The following is a 6,151-nucleotide window of genomic DNA, read 5'->3' as shown; positions in this document are numbered from 1 at the left end:
GCGAGCTCCTCCCGAGGCCGTGCTGTTCTTGAAAGTGGTGGCGTCGTTGATGGCTTGAAGAGCCGCTCCTCGAAGACGCCAGGCTCTTGGGGCTGCCGCTTGGATGCCCTCCTGGCGATGTCATCGGCTTCCTTGTTGGTGCCACGGGGCACATGCTTCACCTCCATGCCTAGGAACTGCTTTTCCATGTTACATACTTCCGCGAGGTATGCCTCCATGTGCTCGTCCTTTGGCTCGTACACTTTGTTGGAGAAGTTGACGAGGAGTTGTGAGTCACCCCTAATGGTGAGGCGGTTCACCCCTAGAGCTGTCGCGGCCTTCAGGCCAGCTATGAGGCCTTCGTATTCTGTGATGTTGTTGGAGACCTTCTCGCCCTGCTGAAAGCAGAGCTGCACAGCGTAGTAGAGCTTGTCCTACGTGGGTGTGATGAGTACTGCTCCAGCCCCCGCGCCCTGGTGCGCAAAGGCACCATCGAAATACATGACCCATCCGCCTGGCACCTCACTTCCTAGCGAGGTGGACCGGTCCTCGCCTGCTTCCAGCATCGGGGCATCCGTCCATTCCGCCACGAAGTCAACAAGTGCGGCTCCCTTGATGACCCTGGTGGTGCTAAACTCTAACTGGAATGCATGTAGCTCGATGTTCCACTCGGCGACCATTCCAGCAGATTTGGGGCTCCTGAGCACCCTCTCCAATGGGTAGGCCGAGACGACTTTGGTGGGGTGGCCCTGGAAGTAGTGTCGCAACTTGCACGAGGCCACCAGGAGCACGAGCGGGAGCTTCTAAGGCATGGGATAGCGTGCCCTCGCGTCACGCAACACCGTGCTGACGAAGTACACCGGGTGCTCGACGAGGACCGGCGTGTTGGTGAGGCTCGCGTCTTGTGCAAGATGGGCTGCCTCCTGAGTTGGTGGGACCCCTGGCACCTGGTCGCTTGCGGGAATCTCTGCGGTGTCATCCTGCCGAGCTTGGTCTTCTGCTGCTGCCGCTATGGCTTTTGCTGCGCCTTCCTGATCTTGCGTCACCTTGGCTGGCGACGTAGCTTGGCGCAGCGCACTCTTGGCCTGGTGCTCCTCGCGAACTACCACTAGCACAACGCTGGCAGAGTATGGGGTGGCGGCAAGGTAAAGTACTAGAGGCTCGAGAGGCCGTGGCGCCACCAACACCGATGGGCTGGTCAGGTATCTCTTGAGGTCTTGGAAGGCTCGGTCGGCCTCCGGAGTCCACTCGAAGGGGCCCTTCTTCCTCATCAGCTTGAAAAAGGGTAAGGCGCGCTCTCCCAGCTTGGAGATGAAGCGCCCCAATGCAGTTACCCGACCAGCCAGCTTCTGCATTTCCTTGAGGGTCTGCGGCGGGCTCATGCCCTCAATGGCCTTGATCTTCTTCGGGTTTGCCTCGATCCCTCTGTGTGACACGAGGAATCCCAGCAGCTTGCCAGAAGGGACACCGAACACACACTTTTCCGGGTTAAGCCGCAAGTTCACCTGGCGTAGACTTTCGAAGGTCTCCTCTAGGTCTTGCATCAAGGTTCTCGCCTCCCGAGACTTCACCACAATGTCGTTGACGTAGGCCTCCGTGTTCCTCCCGAGCTACCACCCTAAAGCGATGTGCATCAGCCGCTGAAAGGTCGCAACCGCATTGCGCAGTTCGAAGGGCATACTAGTGTAGCAGTACACCCCACACGGGGTCAGGAAGGCTGTCTTCTCTACACCTTGCACCACCATATTGATTTGGTGATACCCTGAGAACGCATCCAGGAAGCACAGTAGGTCGCACTCAGCGGTGGAGTCGATGATCTGGTCGATGTGCGGGAGAGGGAATGGATCTTGAGGGCACGCCTTGTTGAGGTTGGTGAAGTCGACACACATTCGCTCCTTCCCGCCTTTCTTCGGCACCACGACTGGGTTCGCCAGCCATTTGGGGTACCTAACCTCACAAACGGCACCTGTCGCCTCCAACTTGCGGGTCTCTTGGACGATGAAGGCCTGCTTCTCCGTGGACTACCACCTTGCTCGCTGCTTCATAGGGCGCACATTGGGGCACACCCTTAACTGGTGCTGAATCACCTCTCTCGGGACCCCCACCAGCTGATTGGGCTCCCATGCGAATATGTCCTTGTTCGCGCGCAAGAACTTCACCAATGCTTCCTCTTGGCTGGGGTTGAGGTCGGCACCTATGGTGAAGGTGGCTCCTGAGGAGCCGTCCCCATCGACCGACACCTACTTTGTCTCTGCCTTGTCTTGGGTGAACAGCTGCTTCTTCTTGGTTGGCGCGGCCTCCTTGGCCTCGGGAGCACCGGTGCCGACGGGCTGCACCACTGCAACGGTCCTGAAGGCAAGTTTGAGCGCCGCCATGGCCTCCTTGGTGTCCCCCTTGATGGTGAGGACACCTTTGCTTCCTGGCATTTTCATGAGGTTGTAGGCTGGATGAGTCGCCGCCATGAACTGGGCCAGAGCTGGGTACCCAAGGATGGCGTTGTACGGGAGGCCGATGCGGGCGATGTCGAAGTCGGCCAGCTCGGTGCGGTAGTTGTCGTGCGTGCCGAAGGTGACGAGAAGGCGGATCTGCCCCAGGGAGCGGGCAGCGCCACCACCAACTTCTGAGAAAGGCTTGCTGAGGCTGAGTCGCTCGAGCGGCAGGTGAAGAAGGCTGAAGGCCTCCATGGAGAGCAAGTTGAGGCCAGCGCCGCCGTCGATGAGGGTCTTGGTGACGGCCACGTTGCAGATGGTGGGCGTACAGAGCATCGAAAGCATGCCCGAGTCGGTGGTGGTGACGGGGTGGTCTTCTGAGTTGAAGGTGAGGTCGGCCTCAGGCGCGGCCCAACCCGGCGGAGCCACAGAGTGCATGGAAGCGACGCCGATCTGGCAGAGGAACGGCTTGATGTGGCGCTCTGAAGGCAGCGCCTGCGAGCCGCCTAGCAGGGCCGCGACTGCGTGGTGCACCGGTGCCATGTAGCGCGCAGTGAAGAGTCGCGGAGCTGCTCCCGAGACGCCACCGTGGATCCGGGAAGGTTGAGCAGCCAAGCGCGCGGCTCGCCGGCGAGGGCCATGGGAAGCCAGTTGGCCATGACCTTGTCATCACCCCCGTCTTCGAGGACGGCCTCATCGTACGCCAGCAGGAAAGCTGACGGGTCCGCCACGTCGTCATAGCGCGGCGCATCTCCGACTTGAACTTGGGCGGCCACTGCACCCGCCGCAGGGCGAAGGCCAGGGCTCGGAGCCCCCTGGCCCCGTCGTCAACGCTAGCCGTCGAAGTCAGTGGCAGGCGCCTGCCATGTGGGCGAAGCACGGTGTCGACGGAGCGCAGGTCGACGGAAGAGAAGCTACGGCGCACCCCTACCTGGTGCGCCAAATGTCGGATCACGGGTTTCAGCAAAACCCTTGAGGTTCGAACACTGGGGTACGTGCGAAGGTTTTCTCCCTATCGATCCACGCCCTAGCTCTCTAAGTTCTTGCGGACGGTCTCAAGGAACTCACAACACAGAAAGACACAAGATTTATACTGGTTCGGGCCACCGTTGTGGTGTAATACCCTACTCTAGTGTGGTGGTGGTGGATTGCCTCTTGGGCTGATGATGAACAATACAAAAGGAAGAACATCCTCCTGAGGTTGAGGTGTTCTTTTTTTTGAATATCTACTGCAAGGCAACAGCCTCACAGCTCTTTATTGAAAGCAACAAAGTAAAAGAGTCTTGTTACAAGTCGATTACAAGGAAGGAAAATAAGAAGGCAGAAATACTTACAACCCAAGCAGGGTAAAAAACACTAACTATGGGAGATTAGAGATCCAAGTTAGAAGGCTATCCTTGTATTTACATTTTATCCTATGAGAAAGTAAAGTTATGTCATTGATAAAATTGTGCCTCCAGGCTCTGAAAGAGGGTCTCTCATTCCTGAAAACCTTGCCATTCCTCAAGATCCAAATATTCCAGGCAGCTGTAAAGACCACTTCAGTGAAGAAAGTATGCCCAAAATCCTTCCTAGCCTTTACAGCCATGTTGTAGGTGGTCATCCCAGTCTGAGGATCCCAGTGAATCTGCAAGTAATTCCCGACTCTAACACTAAAATTACAAGAGAATAACAAATGTGCAATGTCCTCATGGATGATATATGGGCATAGAATACAAGAATGATCCTCCACATGCCAATGCCTCCTCTGTAGCATGTCTCTGGTGTTTAAACGATCCCTCAGCAGAAGCCATCGAAACATTTTAATTATCAAGGTGCATGAAGATTTCCAAATCCATTTGAAAATGGGATCTACAACAATATCTTGATGCTCATGCACATAAAAAGATTTAGGTCTAAAGCAGCCCTTATGAAAAGGCCATATCCATGTGTCATGATCTACAGAGCAAGTATAAGCATTTGTCTAATGTTGGAGGCTTTCAAGTTCAGCAAAAGCCTATGTAGACAGGGGTAGATGCATATTTGACAAAAACTCTTGGGAAAGCACATCAGACACTGAAAGTTGTTCATCAATAACAAATGAGAAGAGCCTGGGAAATTTTTCACTGAGGGAAGAACCCTTAAGCTCAACCACCCATCTGTCAGTCCAAAAGAGAATAGACCTGCCATCCCCCAACATTGGAGCAGCCAGTTGACAATATTTATGTGCCAATTTAAACACATCATGCCACCAAAAGGACCCATAGAGGCTGGTAGTATGATGGACAGAGCTATCATAGTAGGCATTCCAGATGAGACCAACCCAGGGGATGTCATGATGATTATAAAACTTGTGCAAGAACTTCATAAGTAAGGCCTCATTTTGTACCCTTAGATTGAGCACACCAAGACCCCCTTTATTTTTTGGTAGGCATACCAAGTCCCAAGCAGCGAGAGATTGTCTTGGGGTATCAGAGTTCCCTCTCCAGAGGCATTGTCTCCGAATCTGTAACATCCCAAAATTCTAAATTTTGGAATGTTATAATAAATAGATAGATTTGACTGATTGTTTGATTGATTGTCTGAAAGTGAGTGAATTCGAAACTTTTGGAAGTTAAATGAGAGGGAATAAAAGGACTTTCCCAAACTTTCATATTTGCTTTCTGATCTCCATGAACTCAAATTCTTTTCAAACACAAAACCCTAGAGAGAAGATGACATGACTTCTTCCATTTAAAAAATGAAAAGGGTGTTTGAAAAATAATTGAATTTCATTTGGAAATATTGCAATTCTGAAACTTTATGCGACTCAATGATTTTCACGAGAGAAGATAAAATGAGTTCTTCAAATTATATGAAATATGAGTTGGGAGTTTCAGAGAATTAAATTCAAAGCTCTTTTGAATTTATTTTCAATTTGGAATGTTATACATTAGATCATCATGCATATCTTATTTTCCTGCTTTTTGGTCGATCCTAGAAATTTCACGCAACTCAAGGACCTTCGGAGAGAGTTGGAGATTTCGTTATTTTCATATTTGAGAGTTTTCTCGAATTTTGAAAAGAGGATCATTTGATTTATTTATTTTATCTTCAATTATTTTTCCAACGTCAAAAATATACGAGAGGGAATAATATGACTTTCCCAAAAATGTAGGAAAAATGAACATTTAATAAACAGATCAAGTTTTGGTTTTGCCGGAGTTTTATTTGCATTTTATTTGGATAGGGAAAATGCGTGTTTTCAAAAATTGCATTTTAGGCCCGGAGAAAAGTTCATTTTGTTCGGCTCATTTTTAGGAGTCGGGGAAAATTTACTTTAGGTTTTTCGGAGTTCGTTTAGTTCTCTTTTTGTTTTTTTTTCTGCGCGCTGAACCGTTTATATAAAAAAACAGGAAGCTTACCAGCAGGCCAGCCAGGCCTAAGGCCCAGGCCCGCCGCCGCCCAGCCCCTGCGTGCGCGTGCGCCTGGCGCAGGAGGCAGCCGCCTCGCCTCTTGCTTCTACCGAATCCTAGTAGGATTCTTAGCCTTTCTTTCCTTTGTTTTGTTTTCTTTTTCATCTAGGATTCCTATTCCTACTCTATTTCTTGCCCTCTACCCCAAGTAAACCCTCTCCCCTCCCCAATATAAATACCCCAACACCCCCCCTCTAAACCCACCAAATCAAACCCCCTCTCCTCGCACCAAAAACCCAAACCCCCTCTCCTCCCCAAGCCGCGCCTCACCCCGCGCCCCTCACCACCGCCGCCGCACCTTGCCCACGC

This window comes from Triticum dicoccoides, chromosome 5A (genome assembly GCF_002162155.2).
Source record: "Triticum dicoccoides isolate Atlit2015 ecotype Zavitan chromosome 5A, WEW_v2.0, whole genome shotgun sequence".
In the NCBI taxonomy this organism is placed as follows: domain Eukaryota; kingdom Viridiplantae; phylum Streptophyta; class Magnoliopsida; order Poales; family Poaceae; genus Triticum; species Triticum dicoccoides.
This window is presented reverse-complemented; position numbering follows the sequence as displayed.